The following is a 20,970-nucleotide window of genomic DNA, read 5'->3' as shown; positions in this document are numbered from 1 at the left end:
CATGGTCAAATATAGCTGTGCAAAGAACAGTTAATAATCATACAAGTTTTATGGTTAGAGTTAGAACTAAGTGTGAGATGGACGGAGAGATCTCCGAGCACTGGTCTGCCAGCAAGCGCGAGAGACTTTAGAACTCCTACACAGTACCCAAACGTGGGGGATTACAAGGGACAAACAGGGTTGTCACCACCTGCCGCCTACCCCTCAACTGGGGCATCGTCATATCCGAAGGTTCCTATGCACCCGAGCACCATGCCCATATACAAAGAAACTACCCATATCCCCCTAGGACTCCGACCCTATGGATTGACAAGCATAGGACATGGGCAAACCCGAAGGAAGAACGAACCGCTACCTCAACCTAGCTCTATTTCTACTCATACAAATCATATGAATGGTTAAGCATAAAGTTGAACATGTTAAGATCATAACACACAAACTATATGCTAGTTCATATATCATGATTATACAAGACAACTATACTCTAGTTCATATGCACTACTATATTGAAGATATGAGGGCATGACTGTGGAAGAACTCTTTTTAGTATTCATACCTATATTCCTCTCTTCTTACAAGGAGCCAAGCCCTCCTTGATAGCTTTGCTAGCTCACAAAAGACTACTAAAGTAAAAATACAAGAAGTGGTAGTGAGGTGTGTAGCTCCAAATGTTGGTGTGTGTGTGAGAGGTGAGCACTATCCCTACTTATACATGCTTGAGGTCGGTTTTGGCATAGATAAAATAGGAAACCACTAGAAACCGCCTATGCATGCTGCCATGCAACCGTCGGAGCAACATGGGCCTGAGAGGTGGCACCAGGGGTGCGGGCGCACCCTGGCTAGCCCCACTGGCCACCGCCTTTCTCTGGTGGGCTGCTAGCTAGGCCTGGGTTGCTCCCCTGGTGGTGCTCGGCCCAGTTTTGGCATGTAAGTGGACTTTTATATTTATTTCATTTATGCATTTCTGCATTACGCTTTCTGCTTTGCACCTTTTGTTTTGTTTTCCACTTGTATTCGAATATGAGTCCTGCAAAACATATTTCTTCCAATACAAGTGGAACTAGGTTAATGTAAATGCATGTGTTAAAAATTTGTTTATTTCTCCTATTTTGGATAGTAATTGGCGGACGGATTTGATCGATAGTGACCACCACCAAATCCCCCAAGCTTAACCTTTGCTCCTCCCGAGCAAATAGCTAAGTACTTGGTTGTTGATCAGGAGTTGCTACTATGCCGAATATATTTCATAAGTGTCGTGCCTATAACAAAGTATTCTTCCACAATCCAAATATGTTGGTATTTTTATTCACCCTTTACCTTGATTCTTGTGGAGCGTATAGCTTTTTCAAGTTCTTGGGCGGTTTCAAGATAGAATGGTTATAACAGAATCACCAATCATACATTCTTTGATCAACCATCTATCTGGAGGTTTATGAATTTTGCAAAATAAAATATAAGTTCCTCAATTGATTCTCTCAATCGCTCAATGTGCATGAAACCTCACCAAGTCATTTGATATTTTGCCTTCTTTTTCATATCCTACCCCTAATGGCTTTTGAGTGTAGTTTTTGGTAGGTATGAAATTGAGGCATACTTGCATCACATATTTTGCTAAGTCAAAAACCGAACCTCAAGGAGATGCAAGTCATATACTTTGATCAAGACGTGCATGTGTGTTGAATTTTTATAAAGTCCTGATTCTAAATATTTTTTATACTCCTTTGAATCATGCATCTCTCTCTTTTGGTTGAATGCCTTTTATTTGAAAGTATGGGCTATCTTTATTATTTTTTTCTTTCTTTTTCTTTTCTTCATGCTCTTTGGCATGCTTTTTTTCTCTCATGCCTTTTGGCATGGATATTTTTCTTTTTCTCTATTTTTTGGCATAGCCCATACTATTCTTTTTTTTTGGCATATGAAGTTTTTGAGAGAGAGACACATGATAAAGTGAATGGAGTAATTATTTGGTGGACGGAAAGACATGTTTTTGCGTAACTTTTCAGTGTAAGAGTCATCAGTTTATTTGTCGATGTACGTGTGTCTTGATCATGGGTGCATGACGAGAATCTCAACAAGGGTCACAATAACTTGACAAAGCTAAATGCCCAGACAAGTATCATATGACTAAGGTTTTGAATTTGAATATTGTTATATGGCCTTGGTAGGTATTCATAATCATTGAGTAACTTTTGAATTTTAACATTTTTAAAAATGAAAACTCCGGATATCTAGTCTCACCTAGAACAAAATCATAGCAAATTTTATTTGTACCATACTATAACTCACAACAACTTAGAAAAGGAGCATGTATTTGCAACCCACAAGTTTTCAAGTATTTAGAATGAGACATTTTTAGTCAACAAACTTAAATATTGAGGAATACTAAGTTACAGCCTAGGCACAGATGAATTATAGACAGAGCAACCATTTATCATTTCAACTTAGGAGAAACTAAACATTCCTTAAACACATATGAGAGTGGAATCAATATTTTTGGTATTTTTATCATATTTCATTTTTTGGTATTTTTAATTTTTTGATTTTTTAAATGCTAATAATTAAATAATTGTGAAAATAAAAAATAAAAAAGATACAAGGTACCTCTGTGGGGGTCCTCCCCCAAGCTAGCTTGTGGCCTATGGTCCGAGATTGCTTGCTGTTGACTCCGAGGTAGCTTTATTACATTTATTGCATATGATTTTATTTATACTTTTTATACTTTTTTTATGCCGCCCATGTCTATACTTAGTTGTTTTGGTTCAATGATCAAACTAGACATAAAGTTTAATTTGAACAAGGTAGACTAATCAACCTAAGCATCATGCTTAATTTGAAAAGTCTATGAAAGTATGATTGATCACTAACCATATTCCAAACCACAACATACTTGTATAGAGCATGGAAGGGTAACAAAAGGATTTAAACCTAGTATTTATATTTTATTCTAGCATAGTGATAGTTTTATTATCTAGTAAATTATAAAGGGTAACTATGGATTTATCTTCGGCGAGGGCTCATCGTTTAAAATCCAATGAGCAGGACTCTTCTCCTTTCACTTTTTGCTTGACGAAGGTACGTCCGTGCCTAGAGAAGTAGGTTGTACCTTTTTCATCTACCATACCTGCTTAACACTTTTTCGTGTTTGTTTCTTGGGCTGTTTGTTTTTTGTATATTTATGCATGTCAAATCCATTGAATGGACATCTCATTGTTTGTCCTTGAATGTGAAAGCTAACATGCCCTGCTCCCACATGTAAAACTGTATTTGTAGTGTTAAGAAATGGTCTTCCTAGAAGGAGGGGAACTTCCTTGTTGTGGCCCATGTCTAGAACGACGAAGTCCATAGGGATGTATGTGTCTCGAATTTTCACCAAGATATCCTTGGCTAATCCCTCCAGTTTTTGTGAAAATTGATCTGCCATCTGCAGTCGGAAGTGTGCAATGGACAAAGGTCCACCCAAAATTTTATCATATATTACCTTGGACATGACGTTGATGCTTGCTCCAAGGTCGCAGAAGGCATTGTGGAAGACATGCGGGCCAATTGAGCTTGTGATTATCGAGCGCCTAGGATCTTCTTTTTTGGCGATGAAGGGTAGATCTTTGAGGTAATCATGATTTTCCCGACATAGAGGCTTACTGAACCTCGTTGAGACTATTTTAATAGATTCGAGAGGGGTTTCGGGTTGCCCCGGAATCTTTCTCGAATTAGAAACAGGTAGAGCGGTAGCAATTTGAGCTATTTGAGTTTCAATCATTTTATTAAAGCTCAATTAATTTTTGATAGATGAAGATAAATTTTCAAGTTTTGAATTTATATTTTCAATCATTTTATCATTAAACATTAACTTTTTAGTGATATTTTCGTTAATTTTAGCTTGACCTAAAACTAGGTCTTTCAAGGAAGTTTGATTCGAATTGAAGTTTGAATTGAAATTTGAATTACCTCCTTATGGGCGGGACTGGTTGTTCCACCCGTTATTGTTACCTTGTCAGAACCCATTGTTGATGTACGATGCTTCTTCGCGGGTCTCGGGGCAGTCATTCCCCAAATGTCTGACTTTTCCACAAACTTCACACGTCATGTGTGAGTCCATGGCCTAGACGGTGCTCTTGATTGCTTCTTTATCAGCGGCACATTCATTCAGTCTTTTCAATAACAAATCCATTTTTGTGGCAAGCATATCCACCTTCTTCATGGTATGCATGCCTTTTTGTTGTTTTTGTTCCTCTCCACAGCTTTGATTGGCCACCATCTTTTCGATGAGAGTCATGGCTCCATCGATGGTCAGGGAAAGGAACGCTCCTCCAGCAGCGATATCTACGTGCCCCTTCAACATAGGTGTAAGCCCCCCGTAGAAGTTATGAAGCACGAGCCAGTTTTCCATCCTGTGGTGTGGGCATGCCTGGATATAGTCCTACAGCCTCTCCCATGCCTCGGGGATGGAATCCAATGAAGTCTTCCCTCTTAGGGCATTGGTTTTGCCCATGGGGAAAACTTCATGAGGAACGCCACGGAACATTTGTCCCACGTACTGATAGCTTCCTTCTCTTTGTAGAACCACTGTTTCGCCTTCCCCATGAGGGAGAATGGAAACAGACAGAGCCTTATGCTTGCTGGTGCGACGTCTTTTGATGACGATGGTGTCGCATAGCTCTAGGAAGTGCTGCAAGTGTGCACTTGCGTCCTCACTAGGCAAACCACAGAATTGGTTCGCCTACACCATCGTAATTAGGCTGGTGTGCATCTCGAAGTTTCTAGCCCCCGTATTGATAGCGGGCCCAACGGGCACATTGGCAACAACGGGGGTGGAGTAGTCACAGAGTGTCTTGGCCATAGCGGTAGTAGCAGATGGTGTGGGGATGACTAGTTCAACTGTCGGTGGAGTAGCAGAGGAAGAAGCGGTATGGTACCTGTTCTTCAGTAGGAGCGCCTCCAGATTATCGGTGTAGTTTTCCAGCAGGTTGTAACCGGTCATACACTATCCTGTTTTCATCCACAACAGGAACCAAACAAGTAGAATTAGCCTATATAAACTATGGCTACCATTACATGCATGTGATCATGATCATGTCCTACTAGATTCTTTTAACCTATGCCCTCCCGGGCAATGGCGCCAGAAATGCTTATTGGCACTTCTTAGCGCAATCGCCAAGTGTGGAGGTTTAAATCTATCCTTGACAACGGTGATGGAAATGCATGTTGGTATTTCTTAGCACCATCACTAAGATTGAGTAAACCTTAGCGACGCCACCAAGAAACACCAACTACTATAGTTCTTAACGATCACAGAAAATATTCATAAGCGCATGGATCTATCATTGTAGCATTTCACCCGGAAGCATTCAGGGTATCATTATTTATATTTTTCTAAAGGAAGGCAAGGTATAAGAGTCTAGCATGAGCATGAACAAGATTACATACTTGCATTAGTAAACCAATAGTTCATGACAGGATTGAAAACAGTATTTCTAGGATAGTGGACACACATCTAGGTTAACCTCAAGGATAAAAGGAAAACAAAGAAAAAAAGAATATTCCTAAGTGCATCCGACATGGTCAAATATAGCCGTGCAAAGAATAGTTAATGATCATACAAGTTATATGGTTAGAGTTAGAACTAAGATATGGACGGGGAGATCTTTGAGCACTGGTCTACCAGCAAGCGTGAGAGACTTTAAAACTCCTACACAGTACCCAAACGTGGGGGGTTACAAGGGACGGACAGGGATGTCACCACCTGTCGCCTACCACTTAACCAGGGGCACCGTCATATTCGAACGTTCCCGTGCACCCGAGCACAACGCCTGTGTACAAAGAAACTACCCATATCCTCCAAGACTTCGACCCTACGGATCGACAAGCATAGGACATGGGCAAACCTAAAGAAATGACAAGCCGTGTACCCGAACACGGGGGTTACAAGGGATGGATAGGGCTGTCACCACCTGCCACCTACCCCTTAACCGGGGGGCACCATCATATTCGAAGGTTCCCATGCACCCGAGCACCACGCCCGTGTATATAGAAACTACCCATATCCCCTCGGGACTCCGACCCTACGGATCGACAAGCATAGGACATGGGCAAACCCAAAGGAACGACGAACCGCCACCTCAACCTAGCTCTACTTCTACTCATACAAATCATATGAATGGTTAAGCATAAAGTTGAACATGTTAAGATCATAACACACAAACTATATGCTAGTTCATATATCATGATTATAACAAGACAACTATACTCTAGTTCATATGCACTACTATATTGAAGATATGAGGGCATGACTGTGGAAGAACTCTTTTTAGTATTCATACCTAGATTCCTCTCTTCTTCCAAAGAGCTAAGCCCTCCTTGATAGCTTTGCTATCTCACAAAAGACTACCAAAGTAAAAATACAAGAAGTGGTAGTGAGGTGTGCAGCTCTAAATGTTGGTGTGTGTGAGAGGTGAGCACTATCCCTACTTATATATGCTTGAGGTCGGTTTTGGCATAGATAAAATAGGAAACCACCGAAAATCGCCTATGCATGCCGCCATGCAACTGCCGAAGCAACATGGGCTCGAGAGGAGGCACCGGGGGTGCAGGCGCACCCTAGGTGCGGGCGTACCCTGGCTGGCCCCACTGGCCACTGCCTTGCTCCAGTGGGCTATTGGCTAGGCCTGGGTTGCTTCCCCAGTGGTGCCTAGCCCAGTTTTGGCGTGTAAGTGGACTTTTCTATTTATTTCCTTTGCGTATTTCTGCATTACGCTTTCTGCTTTGTGCCTTTTGTTTTGTTTTCCACTTGTATTTGAATATGAGTCCTACAAAACATATTTTTCCAATACAAGTGGAACTAGGTTAATGTAAATGCATATGTGTCAAAAGTTTGTTTATTTCTCCTATTCTGGATAGTAATTAGCGGTCAGATTTGATCGATAGTGACCGCCAACAACATGTTTGTTCACTAAGTCTAGCATGGGTTGGTTATGGCATAGAAGGCTTGGTCATGTTGGAATGAAACAATTGAATAGATTGATTAAGCTTTACTTGGTTAAGGGCTTAAAGGATGTTGTGTTTGAAAAGAATAAGTTATGTAGCTCTTGCCAAGTAGGGAAACAAGTTAGTAACACTCATCCTAAGAAGAGCATCATGAGCACATTTAAGGCATTTGAGTTGTTGCATATAGATTTATTTAGACCAACACAATATACAGCATTTGTGGCAACAAATATGGCTTTGTGATAGTGGATGATTATACAAGATATACATGGGTGTTCTTTCTAGTTGACAAGAGAGATATGTTTGCAACTTTCAAATCATTTGTCAAGAGAATACACAATGAGTTTAAGACCACCATCAAGAGAGTGAGAAGTAACAATGGTAGTGAATTCAAGAATACTAGAATTGATGAGTTGTGTAATGAGTTTGGCATTAGGCATCAATTCTTGGCCAAGTACACTCCACAATTAAGTGGCCTTGTTGAGAGGAAGAATAGAACTTTTTATTGACATAGCAAGATTAATGTTGAGTGAATACAATGTTCGTCATTCATTTTGGGCCAAAGCAATCAACATGGCTTGCTATTGTAGCAACTGACTCTATTGTCACCCAATGATGGAGAAGACACCATATGAGCTCTTGAATGGTAGAAATCCCAATATTGCATACTTTCAGGTTTTTGGTTGCAAATGCTACATATTGAAGAAAGGTACTAGATTGAGCAAGTTTGACAAGAAGTGTGATGAAGGATTCTTGCTTGGTTACTCCACTACTAGCAAGGCTTATAGAGTTTGGAATTTGGCTAGTGGTACTCTTGAGGAGGTTCATGATGTTGAATTTGATGAAACCAATGGTTCCTAAGAAGAAGATGAGAATTTAGATGATGTGAGAGGCACTCAATTGGTCAATGCAATGAAGAAGATAGATATTGGTGATATAAAGCCTAGAGAGGTGATTGAAGTTGAAGATGAGAAACATCAAGTGCTCTCTAACTCAAATGTGCAAACTAGTGGTTCTCATGATCAAAATCAAGCTAGTACAAGTGGTACTCAAGTGCAAGATCAACAAGTGGCTAGTTCATCATCTCAATCAAATGACCAACCAAGTACAAGCAATCAAGTTTAAGTGCTCCAACCAACCAAAATTGTAAGAGATCATCCATTGGATACTATTATTGGAGATATTTCAAGAGGTGTGCAAACTAGATCAAGATTGGCATCATTTTATGAGCATTTCTCATTTGTGTCATCCATTGAACCAAAGAAGATAGATGAAGCTTTGAGAGATATTGATTGGGTCAATGCCATGCATGAAGAGCTAAACAACTTCACAAGAAATCAAGTATGAGAGTTAGTTGAGAGTCCTAAGGATCATAATGTGATTGGAACCAAGTGGGTCTTTCGCAACAAGCAAGATCAAGATCCCTCAAAGCTTATGGTAGTAACAAACTTATGGTAGCTAGCTCTAATTCATACCCTAGCCATGGCATGTAAAAACTTGTCAGATACACTAGTTTCAGATATAGTCAATACTTATTGTTCAGCTAAGAGAAATTGGAATGGTAGTAAGACTTTGCTATATACATGTAGTAAGTATAAACTATCTAATATTTTTTAATTGCAATTATGTTTGTTTCCTATGACATGATGTGTTTATTTTGTTTGGTATTAAATCACCACAAAATATCAATCATCTTTATATTAATTGGTCGAAATTGGGTGGCTTTCTGAGCGGCTTCTACCTTTTTTATTTTGAATGAACTGCTGCTAATCATAAACAAACCAAGCAAGCAATAACCTCAGGAATCATAATCCTAGGGAACATGCAGTCTATGCCTATCCATTCTAGAAATTGAGAATACAAGTATATATGACGCCAAACTTCTTATTACCTATCTGCGTGATTCATCAACTCTTTGAGACAGACGATAAGACTCTTTGTCTGTGATTTAATCAACTCTAAGGGAGTTTACTCGACCCATTCTCTAGTCTCCTGCACTGCTCAAGTGTGTCAACTCTATATGAGGACCTCCTTCCCTTTTGCTCTACCCACTCCATTCACATGGTTATTATTGTCTGATGCAGCAACTTTTTGCTAGGAAATTTAGATCACAAGGAATGACATGGTGTTTGATAAAGACCAACCAAAAACTTTTTTGAATGTTATTTTGGGCTCTTTTACAATGCTTGGAGGAAGACAAAACAAATCGCTAGGCCCGTAGGCTATTAGATCTAATGGATGATCTTTCAGTACCATCTTGGACTCTAGTTTCAAACATGTAATAAGTTTAAATTCTTGGTGTGTTTGTAATGAGTGTGGACTGATGCTGCTTCTTTGAAGAAGGAGAAGATAGACTTTTCCACTATCTAAAAAAATCTATATATAGTCAAGAATAAAAAGGATTTCCAATTGCATTGTTCATAATGGCTTACGCTTACCACATAGGTACACACCATTGGCTAATGGCCGAGTGACCATCTGCCTTGTCCATTTATTTTCCACAACATTGATATTTATAGCTATGAGGTCGATCAATTATTCAACTCAAACCTTTCTCCATTGTATATGTACTATATGTACTGATATCATGGAAGAAACCCATGGCCCACATGATGTGAAAGAGACTTATCAACCCTACAAATAGGAATAGGCCAAGAGCTGCTCTCGAACAGGCCGTGGACTGGGTAGTGGCATCGATTGCCTGAATTATTTTATTGGCAATGATTGCGATGAGAGGACATAGCGAGGGCCGACATAAGTTTTCCATGGGTTTTGCTGCTTGATTATTGAGGAGAAATGAGCTCACCGACAAAACCAAAAAGAACGCTAAATTGAATTAACCATGCAATGTGGCTCAAGCAGAGTAACTACCTACCTCATTCATACATGCAGATGTGGATAACAAAGCCAAGGTGATTCAATTTGGTAAACATTCAGGATAATCAAAACCTTAGGGATGCTGTAGTACATTATTACCTTCTCGCTCTTCACTCTTTTATTTGACTTGTATAATTGGATGAGTTGATCTATGGTCACCTTATTCTTCCATAAGCTTATAGATAACTAGTATAAATATAAGGGATAATATCATTCTACTAAATTTGAGGAATGGACCAAATGATACACCATCTCACCACGCGGTGGTTCCTCAAGAAACCAAACACCACATTAATCTTGCATATAACTCATGGCACCAAAAGTACTTTATTTGAACAATCAATTTCCTCGCAATGCTCATGTGATCCATATCTAAGGACCTACCTAATTAGATTGAGGAGTCATTATAATAACCCAAATGATGTTCACCACTAGAAAAGCACATTTGCTAGCTCGCTCATGAGAAGATCTGCACATAAACAAGCTTGACCAATAAGCTCATTTGTTTATAAATGCAAGGAAACCATAACAACCAGATTTTTCTCCTTAATTAAATTATTGTCTGTTGAATATGTTGAACACATCAACACAAATCAATTCAAAAGACCTATTGCAGTAGCCTTATTTTACCAGAAATGACAAATCAAAATGCAAAAGTCAAACAACTTATAAGCAAATCCAAACCAACAACGGTAGCGGAGCTACGAGAGTCTCAAATTAAAATAGACAAAGCAAACTTTATCTTTTGTCGCCCATGTGCAAGCACCTAGCTACTTTTGCTTACAACATGAGTGCCCACACCTTCACTGGCTTCCTTGAGAGGTTCCATGGATTTTTGTTCCTCTCCATGTTGATGTTGCCTCATCCAAAATTATTGTTGTTGCATGCATCATCACCGTAAGTTGTAGCCCAATTATTGGTACCATATTCAGTCTCAACTTTGGCATGACTCAGAGGAGAAGCATATTTGGATGGTTCCACTTCCACCTCTTCTTCTTTCTTTGGATGGTTACTGCAACACTTCTTGCCACGAGACGGGCCAAACCCATAGTAGCAGTAGAAGCCCTTGGTTGCATTGTAGTTATTGGTAGGCTTCTTCTTTTGTGCATTGGAGCTATTGGAGGGCTTGAAGGGTGTTGTTGGTGCTACCACCATCACCTTATCTTTGTCCATTGGAGAACCAAACTCTAGGTTCAAATAGGAATGCTTCTTCATCAAGTGGTACAGAATGAATTGGGGCGGCTCACATTGTTACGGCACTTCCAACCCTTTCCATCATTCTTCTTGCACTTCCAGGTCTATGGTGCCCCTTCCTCACCCTCCTTTTTCTTCACATTTGCATTCTTTTGGGTTTGTCCCTCTTTATTCTCCTTCATTGTAACCTTCTTCAATGTTGTCTTCTTCTTCAGTGTCTGTAGTTATGCTCTGTCACTGCTAGCTGTGGCCATGGCCATCGTCTCCTCATTCTTCATGAAGGTGACTAGCATGTTGGCTGTGGAGAAGTGGCATGCATGGGAGCCCATATTGACACAGTAGTTGTCAAGGAGGTCATCCACCTCCTAATGGAAAAAGTAGGTAAATAAAAAAAGTAGCAAGTCATCATCATGCATAACAACAATGCTCAGCCTGCTATTTTGCCAACATAGGGGACATAGATCTAGAGTTTGACAATGCCACCACTCTAGTGATTTCAATGTTTCCTTATAGCCTGCCTAAATTACCACAAAGAAAGACTAAAAGAGTAGTTAAAGTAGCATAGATCCAAGCCAAGCAGGGGAGCCCCTCCTATCGATATAGTCTGCCAGCCTCCAGCTTGAACCTGTCGACCAACCCTAGAGACAAAAATAAACCAAACCCCAAAAGTTGCTAGAACCATCAAGACCTCTCAAAAGCAATGCCCTTGGGAAACATGAATTTCACACATAGAGCCACCAAGAATGGAGTACTAGTTAGAGATAGAGAGAGAGAAAGAAAATATGATAGGAGAGGGAGATGCTAACCTAAGGATTGGATAGGGAGAGGTCATCCAAGAGCTCCTACGGTGAGCGACTGAGCTAACAGGGACCCTCGGGTGTAGTAGCAGGGCTCAAGAAGCCACCAAGATCGTGAGATATGAGCGACATCAGACACGGATCTGGGATCAATGGTGGTGCTAGGAGCACGGGAGGCAAAGCTACGAGTGTAGAGTAGGTGGTGCCAAGGAGGTGAGATGTTCTCTTATGAATCCACATGGTCAGGACAGAGGAAGAGGAGAGCAGATCTGGTGTCCTTTGGGATCTAGGGTTTGTGATTTGGGGTGGGAGGAGGTGGAAGGGGTAGATGTTGAGGAGGAAATGGGAAGAAGGTTCTCTTGGCTCTGCTTTTCTTTAGGTCTAAGTCTGAACCCATCATGTTAGAGAGGTGAACTTCCATCACCAGATCTGAAAGGACCATGATGTCGCCTAGAGGGGGTGAATAGGCGCTTCTGAAAATTAACAAAAAATAAAACTTACAGCGGATTAGTAGAGTGTGTGGCACTGCTGCTCCATCGTGCGGCACTACCACACTGCAACACTGCCTTATTGAGAATGCGGCACTATCACACCTGCGCAGAGAGCTTCAACAGTAGCTACACCTAGAACCCAAACTTGGAGATGTGCATGGAGATGTCCAGTGGCAAGTCCACTAAGTACCTGCATCTCATAAACATGCACAACCAAGTAGATTGAGTGGACACAGATAATGCAAATCAACACAAGAGAGAGGACACGTGATTTATCACGTGGTTCAGCTCGCCACCAAAGCTTGCCTTTGTCCACGTTGTTAAGGAAACCACAAAGGCTTTGGGTCTCTTCCAACCCTATCCTCTTCTCAAGTCCAACATTAGGGTTGAGCTTGAGGTTTCCACTAACATCTTTAGGTAATACAAACTTTCTCATGGCTCACCACAAGCACGGGAGCTCATAGAGTGACGCCTAGCCATCTAGGAGGCTTCCCCTCCAAGAGTAACAAATGCACAATGAAGATCGAAGAAGCCCAACAAGTGCTCAAGGTTTGGAGTGCTCTCTTTTGCTCTCTAACTCTTAATCACTCACTCTCACAAAGAGAGGGGTTAGAGAGAGCTCACAAATGGCTTGGGAAGGGTTGGCAGTGATCTAAGCATCAACAGCACGACTAGGAGGCGTGGGATGAGTATATATACTCACCCCACAAAAACTAGCTGTTATAACCTATACAAGTGCGGCACTATGGCACTAACATGAGGCACTACCGCGGCACGGCACTACTACAAAAATTCGCGGCACTGCCGTAGCTCCCAGAAATAGCACAGGTCACCTCAAAGAAAATGCCATAACTTTTTACTCCGAACTCCGTTTTCAGTGATCTTGGACATTTTAGAAAGCTTGTTTTGAAGGTTGTCTAACCCAGCAAAGAACAAGCCCCAAGATCAACAAGTGCAAGTGTTGTGCTAATGTGTTTCTCTCATGTTAGCACTTGGGTTTGGTTAGTTTGAGCACTTGAGATTTGTCTATGATTCGTATTGCATCTCCCTTGATAGTACGACATACCTATACTCAAGATTAAGAGAATATAACTATTTCAACCACTTGAGTCTTCAATGTCTTCATATGCCATTTCTTCTCAATATCACTTCATAAGGGGTTGCAATCATCTAATGTGTTTGTCTATGAAGTGCTCAAGGAATGTCACTTGTTCCATCATGGTTTTATGTGTAAATCTACCTTCGGTGGTCATGTTGAGACATAGGTTAGCTTCCATGTCAATACCCAAACAAAAGAGTCAAACCAAAATGCTATCAGATAAAGACAAGTCTGGGCCAGCGTGTATTAATGCTGGAAACCTAGCTCAGGCTGCACCTAAAGACTCCTTCTCATGCTGCTCAAAGTCGAGGATCACCCTTGGTAGAGAGACAACATGGGACATGGGGAACAATGCAAGACAAAACTTGTCCTTAAGTTCATCCCAGTACCCATTCGTACTTTCTATGGAGTGTGTGTACCATTGCTTCGCCTTCCCCATGAGGGAAAAGGGAAACAATTTTCACTTTAGAGTTTCTTGTCTCATGCTAGAGATGCTCAGGCATGAACACATTTCCTTGAACTCTAGCAGGTGATTGCATGGATTTTCTCTATCAAGCCCAGAGAAGGGTTATGCCTGAACCATAGCTATTATACCAAGGTGGAGTTCATAGCGAGATAAAATGGTTGGTTTTGGTGGCGGCTCAAGGAACTCGCCCTTTGAAATAGGAAGCTTTTAAATAGGAGTTGGAGTTGGCTTCATGGTGAAAAAGATAAAAGAAAATGTTTTTGTTTTTATATAAAAAGAAAGGATATAGATACGAGGACGAACTAGGTTTGAAGAAGATAGCAACCGTTCCCCGGCAACAGCACTAGGAAACTTATTGGTATTTCTTAATGTCTACAGAAGTTAATCTGCAAACGTACGGAATTACCGTCGTAGCTTTCACCTAGAAGTATTTGGGGCATCATATTTCCATAGGGAACAGAGGTATTTCTTCTAGCTAATTTGTCCAAGGACAACACAAGGATAGCAGATGAGGGTAGACAAGGATTCCTATGGCTTAGGATCTAAGGATAGACAAACTCTACTTTCACTTACCTACTTCGAGCACCAGAGATCACCTGGTCTGCCAAACAATGCCAGCCTATGGCTCTACATTGAACCCAAATGTGGGGGATTACAAGGGACGGACAGGGATATCACCACCTGCCGCCTACCCCTCAACCATGGGGCATGAGTCAAACAAAGGTAGCCTCTAGCCTAGACACCACGTCTATGCTATCGACTACTACTCTAGTGTTGATCAGGGTTATCCGTCTTAATTAGAAACCCTCTACTAGACCATCCACCATGGGGATGGACAACAAACCCACAAACAAGTAAGAGTAAAGCTCAACTATGCAAAAGACTTGTATAACCAAAGGAACCATGAATACTTACTAAGATACCCATTGAGGTACAAAGTGTGTATCTATCGAGGTACAAGGGGGGAAGGTTATCGACAAGCCTGGCACTTCTTCCCTGAACTCTTCCTCACATCTCTCCCTAATACTTTGCTAGAGCTAGCTAGGGCCTAAGCCCATGGAGTGGTGTTCCTCTTCTCTTGTGTGTTGTTGAAATGAGGAGGGAAGAGGTCCTCCTTTTATAGGTGGAGAGGAGGGGTGTATTCCTTGGAATATTCATTGGATCTCCTCAAAAGGAAGGAGCAAACCACCCTTAGCATTTAATTTACCGCCATCCCCACCTAAATCATACTTGGAGATGCGGTATGAACTAACCTGGCAAGGTTGGGCTCGAGGCAGGCCACCATGGGTGCGCCTGCACCATGGGTGTGGCCACACCCTAGGTGGGCCACCTTGAGTCCAATTTTGTTGGGCTACGTCCTGTGATCTCCTAGACTTGGCCCATGGTGGTGTTGCGCAGAGTTGAGTTGGTTTGCTTGAATTTTGGGCTTGTTCTCCACTTATTCTGGGCCCTAATTTGCTTGGTTGTGGGCCTCCTTCCCCTTTGGCTCATGTTGGGTATTTGTATTGTTATGTTTCTTGTATACTTTAGGTATATTTCTTGTGTAATTCTGACATGTCCTCCTACAAAAGATCAAACACCAAAACTTATGGAAAGTGAAAGTTCTAAAGCCCTATTTCTAAGTTTGGTGTCTGTATGCTAGGATTTTATGCAAAGATTGGCGGTTGAAAATATGAGTTAAGGATCACCAATAGGCACCAAGCCCCAGTAGGAGTAGAGGGCCAAGCCCTCTTCCCGCTGACCTCCCATGCGCAACTAGATCAGAGAAGACCAGGATGTGCATGACATCATCAAGGCAAGGCACTATGTTTAGGGCAAGTCGTCGAGCCCCAAGCGACGAGAAGGGAGTTTGAGCCAAGACTGGTTTGGCCCTCAGGCATTTGGAGCCAGAATCTAGGTGGCTTCCTACCCCAATTGCTTCTGATGACAAACCCACATAGCTAGGTACGATGGAGAGACCAATCCTGACCATTGGCTCGAGGACTACTAGCTCGCACTAAGGGCTAGGGGGTTAGATGATGACTTCGTTGTCTAATACTTGCCCCTACTCCTGTCAAGCTCAGTGAGGGCATGGCTCGAGCAACTCGACCCTGACAACATTTGAAGCTAGAGCAACCACCGCTCAGTCTTCATCGGGCATTTCCAAGGTACATACACTTGACCTAGTAACTCTTGAGAGTTGTGTAATTGCAGGCAGAGGTCAAATGAGACCCTCCGAGAGTACATCCAATGCTTCTCCAAGAAGTAGAACGAGCTCCCTGATGTCATAGACACTGACATCATCAATGCCTTCACCTGTGGCACCACCTACGAGGCACTTGTCCACACACTCAAGCACGAGGCCCTACAAAACAATGTGGGAGCTTCTGGACATCACCACTAAATACACCATAGGAGAAAGGCTGGCTTGGCCAACTTTAGTGGAAAAGGCAAGGCCAGCACCTACCTCAGCGGTGGGGATGGCGATGACGAGATTGTCGTGGCCAGCCACTGCCGTGATAAGAAGAAGAAGGACAATAAGCGATGTGGGGGAGGAAATGGTGGTAGCGGTTGACCACGCCACCCAACCTCAGCCCAAGGTGAGGGGTCAATGAACCAAGCACTTCGAGAAGGCGCTCGAGGGGCCATGCCCATTCCATGGTGGGCAGGCCAAGCACCTCCTCAAGGACTCTATGTCCATGAGAAGCTAAATTCGTGGCACCCTCGACCTAAAGGCAAGGCCTAGAAGCCTGTCCAGAAGGTCAGCTGGGAGGCCGATGGTGGACAAGAGGAGGACACCACGTTCCCTAAGACTAAGCAATGCCTCTTTGATCTTTAGGGGTGTAACACTCAGTTTAGTAAATAAAACTGAGGAATGAGTATATGTGGGCCCAAGAAGTTCCAAACCACATATACTTACAAATTGTAGCAATATCATAGCATGAACAACGTTTACAAACTTATTACATCACTTTTTCAAGTTCATTGCAACATTACCAATGACATTATTATAACGGATACATAGAACTACTAATGCCCCATCCCATTGGGACACCGACTAGTGGTACACCCTCCTAAAAAGTCCTAGACATCTTCTAGGAACTCCTCAAAGTCTTCTCTGTTTGGTACCCATCTAGGATTTTTTATGAACAATGACAAGCATTACATCACCATACTCAGCAAGTATAACTATGGGGGATGCAAGGCTCAGAGGATTGACATAGTTAATTGTGGTCAACATTTTAGTTGATCATATTTTATTTTTATACCTGAGCTGCTAACTTAGTGAGGAAACCCATTCCCAAGTGAAAGTGATTATAACATCAGTATTAAAGATATATCCCATCCATCCACATATCTGGCTATACAAAAAGGATCAAGGCCACTCGTGTCCGTGAGCACAGCTAACATCATATTAGAGAACTCCACAGAGTTTGTACAACTTTACCCAAGAGTCATGATTCCCACATGCTAGGGTTTGCAAGGCCCATCACATCTTCCAAGGATGTGTGGCAAGGTTTCACTACTTAACTTTTCACTATGTGTTCTAACAAGTCATAGCCGCTAAGGTTTTGGTCGACCGCGTGCCATGGAAGACTCTCCTCCAAAGTGGCACACACTTTGACACACAGCCCAGCACACACTTCAGTAGGACAAGGACCATGCCCATCGTGCCACCCCGCCTCTTGCCCTTTTAGTAAGCTATAGGTGAACTACAACGACCCTAGTTAATAAGTTAAGACTAGCACCCATATGACATCCTAGGTTGCCGCTTTAAGTGTCAGTCCTTATGGAGAGCATCTGGAGCAAAAAAAGACCCCATGCTCCAGCCTCCTTGCCAAGTTACTAAAAAGCATCTTTTATTCATTGTTCCATATGTCCGTTAGTCAAAATAGCATTTGTTGAACGTAGCAAAAACTATCCTTCTATTATGCATAACCTCCCATAGGTAACAAGGATAATAGATCAAGTATTTCTAGGCATGTCCTTATGGGAATATCAAATTTAGACACATGCACAAGTATAAAAGTGATTAAAGTTGCTAGGTAACAAGGAAACCATAAGTTTTACTTGCCTTGCTCACAAGCTTGATCCTAGTACTGCTCCTCAAACTCTTGCTCCTCGAAAACTTCGCCCTCTATACACAAGATCAGCACTAAACAAGATGTCTAAACAATCATCAAATGTAAGAAAGATATATTTTTATTAGAACATTACATCGTGCTTAAAAAACATATATAGACAAAACTTATAAAATTATTCTACATGTTTCTATGAACACATGAGCATAAAAATTACTCTAATCGGACCTAAAATGTGAAAGTTATGATGGAAACCTGTCGATGCAGAAAGTGACCAACTAGTAAATATTTGTAGTTTTGCCATAAGTTATGATCGGAGGTGGCCTAGCACTCAATGACATAGGGTTTATACTGGTTCAGGCAATGTGCCCTATATCCAGTTTGAGTCGGTTGGTGACTTTATTCCTGAGCCCAGGTGCTCGAAGTCTGCAGTGGGGTTACAAACGAGAAGGAGAAAGAGGTATACAAGAGGTCCGGTTGGACTCCGGTCGGAAGGGCCGAGAGCGACAGGAGCTTCACTATGAGCTAAGAGTTCAAGCGTGTGCTTGAGGTCCGAACCTGGTGGTTCTGTGGTTATGAGCTAGTGAACTTGATCGATCTAATGAATCTAAAGGGACTGAGCTTGAATCAACTTGGGTTAACTTGGTCTATTAGGAGAGAGCGCATCCCTTTTATAGATGAAGGGGATTGACTTACAAGTGAAATGGAGAGAGTACGAATGCTTCTAAGCCTTGTTTCCCACGCCGATGGGTACAGGATGATGGTAGGCGCCCACAACACTATTGGATGTCAGATGCACATGGGAGGTCCGTCGTCTTGTTTGGGTATGGTAGATGTCGGTACCTACATACGCTGTTGAAGCCCAGAGGCATGTGAGGAGTTTCACCATGTGCACTCGATACGGTAAATCCCGACACCCACAACACTGTCGATGCCCAGAGGCATGTGGGGGAGCCTTACCGTATGAGAGTTTAATGGCACCCACAATACTATAGGGGAAATGTAGGTGCCTACAATACTATTTGTGTTAGGGTGGTTGTAGAGTATTGTTCCTGCAGGTGTACAGGGTATGGTCCCTAGTATCGTGGTTTGACTTGTGCTCCTTGCCCTGCTTTCTCTGCATGTCTCCTAGTTCCTACCGAGCGGGTGTCCCGGTCGATTGATCCTAGTCAGCTCTGATCGTGCTAGTTGGAGAAGAGCGGTGAGAAGGGGCCGGGCGTATCCCTGGTCAGAGAGTGCAGGGTCGGAGTCGGTGCTTTTGGCCAGGCCTTCTGGTCGAAGAGGCCATCCAGGGGTGGGCTGGTGACCTAAGCGAGCACTCCAGTCGGAGAGGTGGGCTGGAGTCCAAAAATGGGCGCTGTTCCTCCTCGGCCTGACCTTCCGATCGGAGATTGGATCACTCCCCTGGCCTATTGCTCTAATACTTGGGCTAGCCCATGAGTTGTGCATTATTAGTTTGGGCCAAGCCTTTGTTTGGGAAGCCAGTCCTCAAGGGACCCTGGGTTTATGAACCCGACAGGAGCCCCGAGCCCCCGGGCAATTCGGGCAGAATTGTCTAGGGAATTTTTGTCTTGACGGCGGGTGCGCGCGAGCGCACCCGCGGGTGTAGCCCCCGAGCCCCCGGGCGGTTCTAGCAGAACCATCTAGGGGGTTTTCTATGTTGTCAGTGGGGGAGGTTTTCATTTCATCGGTGGGTGCGTGCGAGCGCACCCGCGGGTGTAGCCCCAGAACCCCCAGGTGGTTTGGGCAGAACCATCTGGGGGGTGTTCGTTAGCGGGCGAGTATGCGTGTTTTTTAGTCGAGACGGAGTTTGTCAACCAAGGCATCATTGTGTAGCCGAGGCAGAGTTTTGTTTAACCAAGGTGTCATTGTGCAGCCGAGGTGGTTAGTTGTTGGGGATCGGATGAGATAGAGCTCATGGATCCTAGTGTCGGTGCGCGCCGTGGGATTAGGCAAGGCAGTTAGTTCATTAGTCTAGGGATTAGGTGAGGCGATGAGGTGGTGCTCGTAGATCCTAGCCTCGGTGTAGCCCACACAGCCAAGGCAGTTTAGTTTGTTAGTTTAGGGATCAGGCGAGGTGACAAGGCGGTGCTCGTAGATCCTAATGGGACAAGATTGGGGTCGCAGACCTAGGTAGTTTTTGGAGTATAGTAAGAGCATAGCTGGATGGGGCAAGATCGGGGTCATAAACCCAGGTGTTTGGAGCACAGTCAGAAGGGGCGAGTCCAGGGTCGTAGACCCAAGCTTTTTGTGTCTTGAGCCCCCGAGCCCCGTTGGGCCTTAGTAGGGGTCGGTGTGAGTTGTGTGCGTTACCCCATCCTCGGTTCCCCACAACCGGAGGGGCTGAGTTTTGTCGCTTGTCCGGAGTGTTCGCTAACGGGTATGATCGAGTGGAATCTAGGTCTGTTATTCATGATGGGGTCAGCATAGCCCTCTTGTGACATTCCACTACTCCTTTACCTGCAACCCGGCAGATGCTTGGGTCATTCTGGAGACTGACCCTAGTGGCCAAACGGCCTCCCCTCGATGGAGATTCTATGGGCTTGGCAAGAGGTTCAGGATCGAACGAGAAGGTTGAGATGACCCTATCTACCAGACTAGGCAAGGGCCACATGGGGCTCATCTACGTTTTTCTCCCCTAGCTCTGTTGGTTGCTCATGTCGAATGAGGCAACCACCACTTTGTGACGCAACACGGAGCATTGTGATGCATTTCACTGCACGTGCAATGCTTAGTTCCCAAGCCCCTAGGCGGTTCAGGGCCCGAATCATCCAAGAGGCATGGGTGTATGGAATGAATGCGCATATGGATGTATGAAATGATTATAAAGAAATAGAGGGGTTTGGTAGTTTTTACCTTGATGACTCGAGTGACGAGATTTGGAGAGCTCCAGTCGGAAATGTACGATGGGGACCCATGCTCGTCGTTGATGATGGAGTCGGTCTGGCCTATATGGGGCGTCCCTTTGCTCCTTACCTGTCTCTCGATGTTTATCCTGAGTGAT

At 43.1% G+C, this 20,970-nt stretch overlaps 1 pseudogene; it reads right to left on the bottom strand.

Moving 5' to 3' along the window:
- Positions 1-10,018: 10,018 nt before the first annotated feature.
- LOC136459221 (uncharacterized) lies at positions 10,019-12,089 on the bottom strand (annotated as a pseudogene).
- Positions 12,090-20,970: the final 8,881 nt, after the last annotated feature.

This window comes from Miscanthus floridulus, chromosome 1 (genome assembly GCF_019320115.1).
Source record: "Miscanthus floridulus cultivar M001 chromosome 1, ASM1932011v1, whole genome shotgun sequence".
In the NCBI taxonomy this organism is placed as follows: domain Eukaryota; kingdom Viridiplantae; phylum Streptophyta; class Magnoliopsida; order Poales; family Poaceae; genus Miscanthus; species Miscanthus floridulus.
Note: the sequence above shows the minus strand (reverse complement) of the source record. Positions and strands in the feature narration are given on the sequence as shown.